Genomic DNA, 17,144 nt, shown 5'->3' on the forward strand with positions numbered 1-17,144 from the left:
TAGAATCCATGCATCTTTAGAATAAATCTGTATGAATACACTATAAAAAATGTGTTGGGTCAAAAATGGGCATTCCCCACCGTTGGGTTTTAATTTGAGAAGAAAAAAACTCTTTCACACGCACCAGCACATGCTCCCAATCAAAGATCAAAGTGCAGGAAGTGGATTAGAGGGGCGGTGAGGGTGGCGTCCCGGTGCATGCTGGGAGATTAGCTGGCGTTCAGTGCATGAAGGCAAGAGATTGTAACGTGAGCCAAAAAAGAACCTTCACCGGTTCCAGCTGCAAACACACACACACACAGTCTCCTCTCATGCTCTTCAGGACAATTCAGTCATTCACACAAAGCTGAAGCGAAACGTCCGGCCACCTCAGAGCCGACAGACGTGACTCTGAACAGAACGATGGTCTCCTGCGCTCTTCTGATCACACACCTGCTGCGAGACGTGCTGAGCCGTGAGGAGATTTGTGGCTCTTCTCAGGCGCCAGACCTCAGCAGCCAATCACAGAGATCCGCCCACATCATCACCGGCAATAAACCACAACACTTCACACTTCTGCTCATCCACCTTTCACCTAGTTCACTCTCTTCGCTTTCCTTTGAAACCTAGTGAGATAAATCTTGCTGTCGGCATAGTCTTTCAATCCTACCTGAGATGAAAACAAATATCACACAAATGCAAAAGATTTTTCTGTTGCCTGAAAATATTTTTTTGTAAATTCTTGTTAAAACCATTGTCACAATTCTACTGATTATTTCTTTGTGTTTACTTGACATTAACTCATTTAGCAAACGCTTTTATTAAAGCAACTTCGATTTTTACAACTGGGGAGATTTACTGACTTTGGCTGACAGCATCCTCTCACAGAACCGTTTAGCAACGCCTCAGCATCGTGATTATCGTTTTCAAAGGCAAGCATCACTCACATTTTATTCACCAACTGTAAATGTGTCGTTAGTTTAGTAAAACTGTAGCTGATGTGTAATTTTGTGTTATTTACAGTCACGATGAGTCCATCAACTATTGTTGTGTCTCTGCTGTTTTCATTTTCTCTTTTGCTTTGTACTTTTACACAGACTGCCGTTTCTATGGCAACGGAGCGTGAGGCCGGCCCCGGTTTGATGGATCACTGTCAAACAGTGAGAGAGGGCTCGGATCGTGTGTGTGGGATCCGTGGGATTGTGAGGATTGTGATGTATGGAATCCGTAAAGCTTCACTGTCAACTCCTAACCAGCATCTCTAATCTCTCTCACAAATTCTACGGTTGGTCTCATCTCTGTCTCACACTAGTCATCACAAATATCAGACAAAAACAGAAATGACATCTATTTAATAACTCAATTGTTTCTCCTAAGAAAAAAACTCCCTTTTAAAACTTCAGAAGTGATATTAACAATGATAGAAGTCAAAAGTCAAACTAAACATTTCTAATCACATTCTCAATACTATAATCTTTACATAACAAGAAAACTCATAACAATTGATGGATAAAAATGAAAATGATCATGATATAATCCCCAAATATATTTATTGACATTGCCTGAAATTATAAAAATGCTTTCCCCACTTTGTACTTTTTCACGCACAAATATAATTAATTTTCTTTCATTTGATTTGAGGGGTAATAAATATGTCCAGACATGTGTCTTTGTAAGAGGTCAGTTAATGGGGAACCTCTCCCATCACACTGCAAGCGTGGTGACCTATGGGCCGTCCTGTGATTCAATATGAATAATTACATTAGAGAAACATGCGTTTCCTCTTTAACATGAATATAGTGAAGTATCTGTTCTGTATGCGGTCTGTGTTTGTGTGTTTAACCTCATTGCAGCTGCTCAGCTGTACTGTAAACTCATAAACACCAGACATCAGGCGCCTCAAGAGCCTTTGCAAAGATCGCTTTTATATTTCAACAACACGCATCAAATTAACTGTAGACGCCTCTCATCTCTGCATAAACAAATTATGTCATAATTATTTGAAATAATCCAGAACAAGTTTCCTGTTTTATGGGGCAAGACAGTTAGATGATATTTCTCATGTAATAGTGCACGTAGCGTTTGATTTATTTTTTCGTTGAAATACATTTTATGCAACTTGAAGGATTTACGGTGACCTCAGATAGTCACAATGATGAATTGAGCAATAAATGTTGAGCAGAACAGTCACAATGACTAAAGACGGAGTTTAACTCATGCTGCTTCTGATATGTTTTAGGGATTTAGAGATAAACTCTTTTTTATACTTCCTATTTAAGTCTTAACTTTGTCTCACATGTGTTTTGCACATTGAAATCTTTGCAAATCAGGGCACAGTTTTAGACATCTCTTCTGACATTCTACATGAGCCACGTGTGAGATTTGACTTGTTCTCTTTAACTCAAAAGAAACATCTTGCAAGTATAGGAAAGATAATATCTCCATTTGCTCTCTATTAAGTCTCATTTCTGTCTAGAATGAATAACTGAGATGTTGTAGAGATCTCGCTTGTCAAATTTTTCTACCTACAGTTATTTTCCCTGAGGGTGTTTCATAATAAGCACGCTTTGACTGGAGGGTTTGTTTTGGAGAGTGTGAATGAGCTCTCCAGCGTGGGATGTAAAGTAAACACATAATGGTGTTTATCAGACAGTAGCAGCTGGCTAAGCCATGCAAGCCGTATGTGTGTGTGTGTGTGTGTGTGTGTGTGTGTGTGTGGGAGTGCTTTTGTCAACAATTCAAGTGATGGTTGTGAATTATAGCTGTGGATCGTGCTGGGAAGTGTGTTATTCCAGTCATCACACACACGCCCTGATATATTTAATATAAAACACAGATAGACATATTTTAGATTTCAGTTTTAAATGTATTTGTGTATTTATATCAACACATTTAAATGAACACACTGGACAAACACTCCTGGCCCAAACTCTGAATGCACTTTTCGAACCAAAGAAAAATGTTTTTGCTCAGATGTTCTCTTTCAATGCTCTCAGTTGTGTCTAATTTACACATCAACTCAGTCTCTGATGTTTCTCATAGAAATGCTTTATTGAATGGTGCTGATGAGATTGATGTTCAGCTGCTTTCAGTCAGTGTGCGAGACAGACGGACGGATGGACAGACAGGTAATTATCACTCGTGTGTCTCCACGGGTGATATGGAGGAGGCCCAGCGGTGGTTTTCTCTTCCTGTGAGAGACTTGAGAAAATCCTGCCAGATTCTCACTTTCACAACGAAGCCAGAAAAAGCTCATTAACATGTGAATAGGAATTTTGTCAACAGTTTTGGGCAGAAATAACCGATCAAGGTGTCTCTCTGGATCATATTAATGTTGTTAATGTTCTCCAGCAGTATCAGGAGCATCAGGTATCGGTCATCTCAGTGAACAAATAAATCATCCATTCTCACTTTGTCCAACCTATGCTGTTCAGCCAATCAGGTAATGTGTGAACATGACTTAATATTGATGAGTAATAAATACCAGGATAATGTAATGGATATGTATCAGTTTCTAACAACATTAATTTAAACAGTGATTGATGGGCATCTTTTGTTGAAATGAATAATCTCACTTCTGTTCTCATTTAATGCTCATTCATTTAATGAATCTATGTATAATCTTCATCCAGAAGTGTTTAATGAAGATCAATCATTGAGATTTCTCTGTTTAATTTGTCTCCAGATGCAACAATGAAATGATCGTGCGCTGTCCTGACGGTGTGTTTTCTGTTCACAGATGCTGTCGTGAAACCTGCAGGCTTCAGCTTTTATTATAAACTGCCGGAGGAATTCAACAGATCTTCAAGGTCAAGACCAGAGGAGTTTTGTGAGTAAATATCTTTGTGTGTGTGTGTTTTCTCTTCAAGGTTCTGCCCTGAAAACATTTGGTTCTCTGCGTGTCGTAGTGTTTGGTAGAGGCATTAGATGAGTCCAGGACACCGTCCTTTTCTCTTTTGTTCCTTAGAGGTCAGTACGACACTTATCGCTTTGAGTTTCACACAAAAGCGAGATGGAGAGTTCAAAAATGACAGGCTGTGCAAAGATGTGGTGATATTGAATATCATTGAGTGTCAGCCGGGCCCAGAGGTTTTCCTATTGTATATAGAGCTAAGAAATAAAAAAGTTGATCCAGATTCACACAACAGTCCCCAGAATCAAAGTTTTAAATGTCGTTTGAACTTTATATCAAAATTATTGAAATATCGCAAAGATTTGCATTAAGTGAATTATTTGTACGGTTCTGTATAGTCAACGTTTTTGGTCGATGCAGAGAAGCAGGTGAATGTTTGTGCATGTGACATCATTTTTCATTTTTAAGTATATTTTAATATAGTATAAATTGATTTTACAATGTAGAAGGTGTAACAAGTGTTGTCGTATCATATATTGCATCATTTAGCGAGTTATGGCACATTGCATTGTGTTTCGATATCATGCAACTAAATAGTTTTTTGCATAGAAACATAAACAAGTCAACTTTTCATGCAGTGGGCTTTTTGACCAATAAAGCAACCACCCTAAATATTTATACGTAAGTGTTGAAATCTATTTTTTGGACATATGATTATCACACTTCATTCTCTGTCTGGGCACAATGAACAGTCTGTGATGGTGTGTCCTTTAACTTCATCTCCTCTGACGTCAAAAGAGCGCTCTGTGTTCTCTAATACCCATCGTCCACGCTTTCGGAAGCATGTGAACACAACAGGGTCTTGTTCACCAGGCCTCGGGGTAGAAGAGTTTATCGCTATAGTCTATTTCAACTCAATAATCGTAATGACACATGTCTGTGAATCCACAGATGAAATGTACAGTAGCTCAGTAACCGACGGCACCTGGCTTCAGCTCACAGTGTTTTTGGGATGAAATGGTGTCAGATGGTTGTCATCCGTGGCCTCGAGACACAGGCTGTCTAATCTGAAACGGGGCCCGTGTCACATGAGACGAGTGCTGAGCGCACACAGCTAAATGACGCCCATTATCAACAGGACATCACGGGTCGAGCCCCGCGGCCATCATCCATAATATAATGCACCACCACACAGAGATCTGTTAAACATACAGAGACACGAAATACACCAGATGAGACCAATGAACCATTTCAAGATTCATCCAAATACGTTTTTTTTTAAAAGTAATACTAGAAGTGTATACAACACCATTAAGTGTGTTAAACTGTAATAAATAATGTAGTATCCTGTAATATATTAAAGTGAATAGTGCACTTTGTTAATATACGCTATAGAATATAAGTGTAGTGAATTCTTTAGTATTATCTGTAGTGAATTGATCAACTGTTGTAAACTTGTTAAATGTAAATATTGTAGTATATGTTAGTATTTACCATACTAAACGGCAGTATTCTGTAATATATTACAGTAAACTCTATCCTTTGTGAAAATATACTTTGATATCCTGTTGTACAATATAGTAAGTGGATAATCTGTATGAAATAATGTAGTATACTTTAATATTCACTATGGTATAGTATCCAAGAATTTTACTACAGTTTCATGTGTAAACAGTCAACGACCAGACAGTTTTACTCCACGGATATCACCGCACACATTTTCTTTACTAGAAATCCAGTTTCCAAGTCACCATTTCATTTTCAAACCTAATGTGATGTGGAGTGTGTAGCGATGGGTTGGCATTCTCAATCTTTTGAACGCATGCCACCTGCAGCGGGCCATGAAATAACATCTCTGCTAATGACCAGACACTGTGTGAACTCCTGCACCCAGAGACACAACAAAACTACTGCTGATGGAAAGATTGTTCAGCTCAATTGTCGCTTTGTGTCCATTTTTCTTGGAATCGGCTGAACTGGAATTGAAATGGACGTTTAAAGTTATTTTGGCTTGTTTTGAATGAACAGAACAATGAGAAATTCATATGACCATAAATATATCACGGCACTATTTTGGTTGCTGGTTTGGATGTGAGCATACAATGTGTTTGCGTACGTGTGTGTGTGAGCGTTTGCATAAAGACTCTTTTGTATGGAGCGTGTAGCAGGCGTGTTGGCCTCGGGGCAGATTTCTCCAGCTTCATTAAAGGAGAACACATGTCCTTATGCATGACAATAAGCGTTACACCAATCGCAGAGGAAAAGCTGTACGGTGCTCCGTTCTGAGCCGTAATGCAAATCATCTGGATTTCCTTACAAAGTGATTTGTGTTTGTGATCGGACCCCCGTTGTTTGCCATCTGCTGTTGTACGTGCGATTGTTTTTCATAGAGAACATTGACAAGAATTGTAATTCTTATTTCTTATTAGATCATTAATAACACATATGAACTCATCCTCATGTGAAACAGATTGTAGATAAGGAATTAAAAACATGATTTCATCATAGTTTGTTGGGGACCGCCTGAAACATCTAAGCAGCCGCACAGCAACGCTTTAGCAATCCCCAGCATCATCTTTTTAGATTATATAAACATTTAGACCAGCAAATTTGATGGCGTGTAATTGGTCAGAATATAACAGAATATTGAGATTTTTCTCTCTCTCTCCTCTCTCTCTTCACACATTCCCATGAATAAAAGATGCCGTCGTTAAACAAAGTTTAATAGTTTCAATAAAAATGCCTTCCAGAGAGATGAGCCGTCACATTAACTTAATATTAATTTCCTTAAAATTAACATTAAATTCATATTTGTACTTTTTATATTTTTATGAGTACTGTCAACCTTCTACAGCAATAAAGTTGCTCCCAGGCAGAATTGAATGGTAACGTTCATTTGATGAATTTCCCTGACAGTTTGTGTGAGTGTGAGTGAGCTGTGAAGTGTGTGTCTTTGTATTTGTTTGTGAAACAGCAGGACTTTATACATGTCCCTGGTTGGACTGTTAAATAGTCGGCTCTGAGGGGGAGGAGCTAGAAAAGGGCTCCGTGACATCATTATACCAAAAGAACAGCCATTTCAGAGCAGAACGTTTATTATAGTTTTAGTTACATTTTTCGTTCCCGTGTTAATTTTAGTTACATTTTTAGCAATATTGTATTGTGGACTTGTAATTAATTTTTTTTAACATTTGTCGTAATTTTTGTTTCTTTTTGTTTCATTTAAGCTCTCAACATATTTAGGTTTATTGTAAATAAAACATTTTTAATTTTCGTTTAAAGTTGTATGTTATATTTGGACACATTTTTATTTCATATAAATTAACAGCAATGTTTCAGTGTCTTTAGTTTTAGTAAACCTTTCAGAGATAATACTATTAATCCAAATGAAATCACGACAAACAGAGAAAACATGGCTGTTAAAGTTGTGATGGGCTTCAATCCAGAAAGCAAAGACAGAATGGAGCAGATTTGAGGATAATGTGACATGACTGTGATATCAGATCACTTTGTATTGTTCTGTTTCGTGTGTGTGTGTGTTTGTGTGTGTGTGTACGTGCACGTGTACGTGTAAATAAATAAATGAAGTCCTTTAAAACATCTCTTTCGAATCTTTCCATGTTCAATGCTAAATTATTGGGTGAGGACACTCCACAGTTAGCGTGGCATTTTCCAGCATTATCCTACTTCACTGCCTTAGGGAAGATGACACATGATCTGTTGTCATAGTAACCATCTGAGCGACAGTATGGGACCCTGTGAATTCAGAAATTAAAGTGGGTCTTAATGTGATACTTTTACATTACACCTCTAAATATTGTGTGTAAAGAGCAATCGCCCTTGCCAACAGTGTATGTGATGCAAAACTGGGAGATGCTTGTTAAGAGCTTGTTAATACTTTAGACCTCACACACACACACACACACACACACTGAAGTCTTTGCTGGTTTATTCTTGGCTACACTTGTAACTGGCTGATGTGACAAAAGCAACGTTTCCCTATAGTATCTTTATCAGATGCTACACAAGTGTGTGTGTGTGTGTCAGATAAAATTACTGTCTCTAGGTGTGTCGTAGCACATGTCTAAGTTGGGTGACTGTAAAGTTGTCCCGGTTTCTTATAACTGGGTCCACGGCCATGAGTTAAGCAGCTAAAATAAGCAAAAGGACCTGGACACGCTGCCAATATGCATTAAAGAAACGATGAGCTGACAGCTTTTAAAACCTGAAGGTGATATAACGCTACCTCATAGACAAACCTCAATATAGTCACATGATACTGACCGACTTCCGTTAAAGCAGCAGTTCATCACAAAATGATTTACATATACTTTAAAAACGTATTTACGGTCAGGTGTGAGACATACTGTAGGGTCATAAAGATTTGGACGTAAAGTCTTTGCACTTTCACAACTGTTGGTTGTGAAATTTAATAGCAGCCCTCTGGGACCACTGTGTTATGAAATATTATCATAATTTAAGACACATACAGCTTTAAAAATCATTTCAGCTCCACAAAGAAGTCAAGAAGGAATAAACTGTATGTTGTTCATCTTATCAAGTTTCTATTTTAATAATATACTTAACATTATACTTATATAGGTAAACATATACAATTTGTGCTCATACATCTACAGAACCCCTGCAGAATAAACAATATATATTATTTGAGGATAATATAATATTAAAGAAAAAAAGCTTTTTTTAGTTCTGCCCTGAAGAAGCTAAATGAATGATATTCAGTAATATTCGACGAGCTTGTAAAAGTAATTATAACTCAAACTTGTTGGCAAAGTAATCATGTAAAAATGCTTTAATGTCTGGATGAATACAGCCAGTTGAATTGAACTGAATCCATCCAGCCAAGGATTTAGAAACTCTTTTTCCTCGGAATGTTAATAATGAGCTTATAATACTTAACATATCGATAAAATACATGTAAATAAAGAGAATCCTCCAGAAATAAACAGAAGCTGTTTTTGTTATGTAAGATATCTGCTTTTAAACATAATCTGATCAAGCCAAGTCTCGGCCGCTTCTTTATGGTCTCTGAGCTTTTTTCCTTCGGGGTCATAAATGATAAAACATCTGCGTCTGATGTTATTTATTCATGAGAGGCACGCCGTCTTTTATCTTGTCCCGTGGAGGAAAGAAACTACTGATGATAAAAGCTAAAAGTTATGTTTTAAAAAAAATGTTTTGGAGTATCCAGAAGGCAGAAGTTATTTCTGAAGCATTTCACACCATAAATAATGCAGCAGAATCCACTGATACTGCTTTTTTATATATCATACAAACTAAAGACATATCTCTTCACAACCTTTATTGTTTATTTGACACAGTTCTTGAATTGTGTGTTGTTGCTGAAGCTGTGATCCTGTTACCATGACAATGGGAGTGATGGGGATTTCACTCAAAAGTGGCCGCTTATTTCCACGACGCATTGCGTGTGATGTAGACGAGTCTGTCTCCCTAGACCTTTGTATATTATAGAATATTTGTTTGATACTTATAACGAATAACTTTTAATCACTTTATAAACTTTAGGTCACTAAAGTGTGATCGAATATTATTAATAATGACATTTTTGGCAATATGGAATTGGATTGGTTTACTTTAAGTCTTTGAAAATGGGAAATAAATACTTTGGACGGTACACAGTATGTCATGTGTGGACTTAACTTATTTCGCTTAGACAGGAATTACTGTAATGGAAAACATTTCCTGCGCACTGGATACTTTAATATTTTAAGTGTAGACGTTTTGATCTCAGAAATCTGAAAAGTTACCAGTAAGCAACAACAAACAAGATTTCAAAATAGTCTGAAAAAATATGAGCTGTGTTTCTTTAGGGATGAAGTCGCTAGTTGCTAGTTGGTTGCTAAGATGTCACCGGTGGTTTTAGGCTTCTAGGTATATTCAGCCAATGTAAATGTCTAGTGTACATTTGTAAGTTATATTTTGACGTTGCTGAATAAACTCTTACTGCAAACGTTTGCTTTTTAAGTGGTTGCTGTTCTTGGTGGTTTCTTGTATCTGTGATATTTTGTTATTTTTGTTTGGCTCAGATCCCTCTTTTTAATAAGTCTGTAGGATTTTTTTACGCTCTTATGATGGTCTTTAGTGCCAACGAGTAAAGATAACTTTCTTGTCATAGCCCGTATTAAAAATATTTGATAATTTTTTTCTGTGCTATCTGTCCTGTGCATGAATCTGACAATATAATCCTAAGCGTCTCAGACAGACCTCTGCACGAATGTTAGTGTTGCCTCGTGAGGTCCTAAAACTGAAGGTTTACCTAAGGAGAACCATCTTATGATTTGTATTCCACGTCTCTCTCTCTCTCTCTTCACAGATGTGTGTGGATTTAAATAGTGCTCACTCGCTCTAAATCCTCCGCTGACACACACACACCTGCAGCCATATGGATAACACACAGTGCATACGTTTATTAAATCCATTTAATTTCAATAACGCTGTGAGGAATTATGGGCTTTGTCGTCGTTCATTAGCAGTAATCCATAAAGATCAGGTGTGTTTTGGAGAGATAGGGAGCGCTGGTGCCGGACGCCGCCTCACTCTTTGTTTCGGCCCACTGAGCATCCAGACGCATGCAGGAATATGGGATTTAGCAGGCTCCGTTGCAATCTATGCGGTTGCCATGGAAATCTGCACACTCTGGGGTTTCGCTGGGTACCGTTGTTTTAATAAATGCTTGAGATGGAACACAGTGTCAGTGTGAGGAGTCTTAAAATCACAATAGTGTATAGTTGTATACCACCAGCGGCTGACATCATGTGCTTGACCCTTGTGATGTTCTCTTTAATCCCATTGAATAGTATTTACTATAGTAACTGTAGTAAATTGTTCTGTAGTGTGGCAAATTGATAAACCAGAATATGCTGTAATATACTTTAATATTTACTATAGTAAGTTTAGAAATATTACAGTATCGGAATTTCATTACAGTGTACTTTAGTAAAAACTTAAGAATCTACAATTTTTTTCTTGTGGGATGGCTATTAAAAGTCAATATGGAAATGTTAATACATTTCAATATAATTTAGTACTGTAATCAAAGATAAATATCGATCACTAAAATTATTGTTTTAAACAAACCACCAACTACTCAGAACACCTTAGCAACTGCATGTTAACATTTAGACGAGTTTAAATACACATTTCCACTTCACTCCAGTCGCAAAACATTTTCTCCTCATTTGCAGATTTTTTGCAAAACTTAACTAAAACAGTGTTCATTCATTCTTAGTGATGCAGATGATTAAATATTCACATCATCAATACTGGATGTGGTATCAGATTGTGTCTTTTAAGTAATGGACTCATTGGAAACACAAGACATGTATTCATTCTCTCTCTCTCTCTCTCTCTCTCTCTCTCTCACTACAGAGAATCTGGGTAAATACATTTTTCCCACTGCTGTATTTGAAGTATGAATACCATAAATTAAACATGCAATGCATTCTGGGAGACCAGAAGTGTGTATGAGGATATCAGAAGTCACTTAAGATGTAAATGGGACACAGGGTTTAGGAGAAAGATTTGAACATGAAAGGAGTAATGCAATTTTAACTGAAACGTTTTTAATGCATCTTGAAAAATAAAAGTCACGTTTATGTTTCTGTCTGTGAGGCAAAGCATCACTGAATTTGTGCGCTATTTGCATTCGAACCCTGAATGCCGCCCGTCCTCTCTCACCCTCATTGATGGTATATGTGTCTCGACCGCCACTGAATAAATTCATATAAATCTCTGTTCATTGACACAGTTGACTGGTGTTTAAAACAAACACGTTCTGAAACACTCGCAGGGAATTCTGAATGAACATCCGATGACGCATCTGTAAGTGACTGCATAGGAAAGTGGTTTATGAAGCTGTTGGTTATTTAGACTTTGAGCTTTGCTGACTTGTGTAAATGGAAAGTGTGAAGTTTATGAATGTAAAGGTCTATAATAATGGTGTAGGAAACGAAAGAACAAATATATGACTTTAAAACGACCCGGACATGATTTCATTCACCTGTGTGTGTAGTTTAAAGTTCATGGTGTTGTTGACACAGTAAATTCATGTGATATTGTTTCTGTACATAACACTGCAACTGCTGATCTCAACTAAAAACAAGGAGAACAACTTTGTGTGAGTATCTTTAAAAATAAATGTAAGTGCATGTTAGAACAGAAGAAGTGGAACGCAGGTCCAGAGAGATTGTCGTAGCCTTTACATCTCTAAAAAGTATTAAATCATGCATCGCTTCTCAAAGAGGAAACTGTTTTCTTCTGTGTCATGCATTCTGGATCACTATTTCTTTATCCGCTCACATCCGTGGGGTTGCTTGTTGCCTTGGAAACTAAGGATGCAGGGATCTGCATCGCTCATGTCCTGTCACTGCTCGGCCCGCTGTGCCACTCTTAAAAATAAAAGTGCTTAAAAGGTTCTTCACAACGATGCCATAGAAAAACTATTTTTTGCCATTTATATGCATTATTCACACTTCGTCTGTCTTATGTCTGGGTGAGGAGTCTCTGTCTGTCTGTTTTTTTTTGTTTTAGTATTTTTTGCTAAAGCAAGCATCACTGTTATTGTTTATAATTAGAACAGGGTTATTTCTGTTCACTAAAACTTTTGAAACACTCTGTTGATTGAAATAAAATAATGTATAGGCCTAAATATTATATGAAAAAACTTTTTAAAATTTTCAACCTTAGCAATAAAGTGAAAAATGTTGAGGCAATGCAATTATTGAAAGACATTTAAAAACACTAAGCTAAACTTAAAACTGAAATATAAATAAATGAAACCTATATAGAAATATTTAAGTGAAATAATAATAAATTGACAAAAGAACAAATTCACAAAATTGCTCAAATTAAACTAAAAATGTTCATGAAAATCTTAAATATAAAAGAAAAAAGCTAATTCAATATAAATAAAGTAATAAAATAAGAAATGTTATGAAATTAAATGTAAAGTGATAAAAAAGATTAACATCGAAGGAGGTACATGAGCATCACAGGAGGTTTCCTTAGAAACCATATAGCAACGCCCTGGCAACCACCGATAGTATCCAATCATCATTTTTGTGCAGGCAAACACCAATCACACTTTGTGTGGATAATTTAGTTATTTTTTTCCTCACATCTTAATTTGATTTCACTGTGTTTTAACACATTTATATGACTGTGTGTGTCTACATGTGAATGTGTGTGACTGTGTGTGTGCGTGGACTGTTTCCCACAGGTATAGAGTGTCAACAGTCAGTAAGCGTGTGTAATGTAAACCCTATAAAGTCAGCTTAACAGAACAAATGGATTGTGCTCTATATAGGGACAAAATTGACTTGCTAACTGTGTTGTGCTGTTACTTGAGTCTCTTTATCTCAGCACAGACTCGGTATAGATGGAGTGAAACTGATACAGGAGGATCTGTGAAACCAGATCTTTGCAAGAGAGATGGAGGAAACTTATACTTCAGTATTCACAATTCAAGATTGTTCACTTGAACCCTCACCTTATAGAGTCAAGATTCATCTAGAAGCACCAGATTGCCTTTTGCAGTTTCGCTATAATTCATGATCTGGTATAATACATTATTCAGATACGGACAGTTATTTCAACGTTTTTCTTAAAGGAAACTGGACATTTCAAACAAAGGGTTTGTAGATGTGTATGTTGTGATGAAGGACGTGTGTGGTCCTGCCTGAAGCTCCGCCTCCTCCTGTTGTGTACTGATGCTGCCGTGTGAATTGACAGAACTTAAAACACACATAACCTCATAGAAGAGCACAGCACAATGACAAACAGTATATTAGTGTTTTATTTTCGCTATACGTGACTGATGGTGCGACGCAGTAAGTGAAATTTCTGTGGCCACAAAATAAGCAGAAATGAGATGATGTGCAGACCTGGACGAGACGATGCATTCGATTGTCTCTGCTCTGTGCTGATTTATCACTTCAATAAAGCTGAATGTGACTCAACACTTTCTCTCAGCCACACACACAGTAGGCATGTGTTCGTGTGTGTGTGTGTATGTGTGTTTGTGGCAGTGAGTGTATATACTGTATATATATATATATATATATATATATATATACACACATACAGTGTGTGTGTGTGCATGTATGTGTGTTAATGGTCCAGTGGGAAGTGAGTCATTGAAGACCTTTATGACAACAGCGTGTGTTTTAATGATTTAATTGGATGTGAACTGAGGGTTAATTGTTGATCTAATAGCCGAGCTGAGAGTTGAGTACATGATCTTCTGCTGTCATGTGTATCATTTCTAAATGCCTCTGCAATGCTGAGTTTATATTCTCCCTCCCTAGACCATTATCAGAGCGTTTATTATAATGAAACACAAGCCTCTGCCGCATATTAAAGATGTGTGTGCACTGTCACGCTAATAACAATCAGCAGAACTCAACTTTAGTGATGAGGAGAAGAGAAGACTGAGAGATCATATTCCTGCAGTGATTCTCAACATAAGTATTGCAGTAAAGACAGACAAGTGCATAAAGATGCTTTATATCCAACCATAAAAACATTTTCCCCGTTGGACCTGAAGAAGTCTGTCCTCCCTGAGACCTCACAAGCAGAAACTGCTCCTGGATCAGTTGTTTGCCATCGATTTGTATTCTAGCAGCATTGTCTGTGTCCTGATGCTGATGATGGAGTTTAAAGGGACAGTTCACCAAGAAATTAGACATTTTTCATCTTTTATTCATTTTTATGTCATTCCAAACCTGTAAGACTTTCTTTCTTCAGCATGACCCAAAGGAGATATTTTGAAGAATGTTGATAATCAACACTGAACCCTTTTGGCTTCTATTATATGAAAACAAAACCCCAAAAATATTTCTTAAAATATATTTTTTGAAACATGTGAAAACCATGTTAAAGCATCCATTGTTTGTTGTTTTGCAGGTTCGCTTCGGGTCCTGAATTCTGACCATCTGATAGCATCCCTGTACTGTACGTTATGTAAGAGTCCTTGTTTTTCACCACTGGTGTTGATAGAAATCTAATGAGACGTGTTGGTTGTTAAGGCTCCGCTCAGTTTGTTTGTCAGTAAACACTTCACTGGAGTTTATCTGTTTGAACAATAAACAGTCCGGATAGTTTCTATTCACAAAAACAGGATATGTGGTCGAGCAAAATGACTGAAATACACAGTGTTTGTGTTGACACAACAGTCATAACACTGACGGGGAATGGTATTGCTTTAACTGAAATGCAGGTTTAGGTTTGTCACTAAATATTCTCTAGACTTTACTACATGACTCATTGGTTATGTCTGCTGGACACTTCATTGCTCTTCAGCAGATATCTTCTCAGTTTCATGTTTTTATACACAAGTACTGTAGCTTCTTTACTTTTTTCAATCGGTGTGTGACATTTTACTGCATTTTACACAAAATTATGTTTAAAGAACACATATGTTTTCATTAAGTTATACAATTTTTTTAAAGATTCCTCTAATGATGAATAGCGTTTTTGGAACGTTTAGCAATTGTTCATGTTAAGAAAATGCTCTTTCAGAAAAAACTGCATTGTTTGATTGATAACTTAAGTTCTGAGAATGTTCTGAAATGATTGAAATCTTTATGTCTGATTACAAACTTTGGTGTCCTGGAAAGTTTCAGCACAGTTTCAGATGTTTTTTAGATGTTTTTTGAGGAGATTCATGAGATTACTGCATAAGTACCTTTTGCAAGGTACATTGTGATATATCATTTATATATAAGATTTGCACATGCATCTAACAGTGTGATTCTTTTCATGCAGATTTGGATTTGTGAACAATCATGTTAAAATCTCTTTGCTTCTGTTCTCTTTCTGTTTTCTTTTTTCATTTTTCGCTTTTGTATTTTATTGAAAGTCAAGAGGACATTTTGACTGTGAGAATAATGAAATCAGAGACATATCAAAGCGTCCCATGAGATCCCATGCAGCAAGTGCCCAGAGGATCCTGATGTTATATTTACTGTCTGATTTGATGTTTGCTTCAGGGAGATGTGATATAACAGACATCATCTATCCGGAGAGGAACCAACCAGTCGTCTTTCTGCATTTATGTTTGAGCGTCTTCTGTTGTGATGTGTCAAGGTCATGTGTTTTGGAGGGTGAGTACACGATGATGATGATTTTTAGGTGAGCTCTCCGGACATCATACACATACTGATCAGCATATTTCCTGCTGCACTTCTTCTTTTGGAAACATGTAAGCGTGCTGCAGTCATCTGTTTTTAAGTGGCCGATTACAAACAAAATGATCTTGCGTGCGCTCATGCGACACACACACATTTGTTTGGCCACCTCTGCAGATATCATTTTGGGCTTGATGACACGTATAGAAATCGCGTCTTGATTTAGATCCTGCGTGTGGGGTGCAAAGATCACTGTGGTTTGCGGATGTCTTCATTTAAATGCTGGACAGGTGCGATTGATCTTCCACAGCTCTGTGTGATGTTGCAGTGATACTATGAGGGCCTAAAAAGTGTGTGTGTAGGAATTAAAGCATGTTATTGTGCCTGACAAATATGACTTCCGTGAAGTATAAAATGCATGCTGTATTTTTCTAGCACGCAGGATTTTATATTGTGGACTATATGTGATTTTTTTTACATCTATGAATAACCAATTGTGCTTTGACATTTTCAAAAATCTGCAACAAACGTGTGTGGAATATTGTATCCCACAATGCAATGCATTCAACAGGACGTCTCATGTCCAGTATAATGAATAAACCAGAAATAATATTAATTGTTTAAAAATTGATCATCTCGCTTTGTTATTTTAGTTCAGACCTTTTAATATCAGAAATAAAACACTGAAATAAAACACACATAGTATTTAAAGGAAATAATATGCAGTGCAGTATGCAGTGAACACTACAGAAGATAATGTGGTAATATAGGGTGGTGATGTATAGATTGAATGCCCTGCAAGTTTCTTTGGACAAAAATGTAAAAAAATCATTCAAATGCATCAATGTTAGTGTTATATTAAGAGAGAAAAGACTGATGTCTGTAGCAAACATGATGTTTTTATGTATTCTTTCGGATGTTTAGGCTACTTGAACCTGTTCAATGATATTGTTTGTAAATAATGAATTAACACAAACAAATATTTTGTTAAGGGGACAATGTTTTGAAAACTATTTGACCCAAATAAATCCAGAGGAAACATTATACTTCGTAGAGGTAGCTCAAAGCTAAAGAGTTTTTCTCCAGAAATAAATTAAATTGAAAATTAGAAACATTGAGAGTTTAAAATTAAGTGTAGAGATGAC

Source organism: Triplophysa dalaica, chromosome 5 (assembly GCF_015846415.1).
Source record: "Triplophysa dalaica isolate WHDGS20190420 chromosome 5, ASM1584641v1, whole genome shotgun sequence".
Classification (NCBI taxonomy): Eukaryota; Metazoa; Chordata; class Actinopteri; order Cypriniformes; family Nemacheilidae; genus Triplophysa; species Triplophysa dalaica.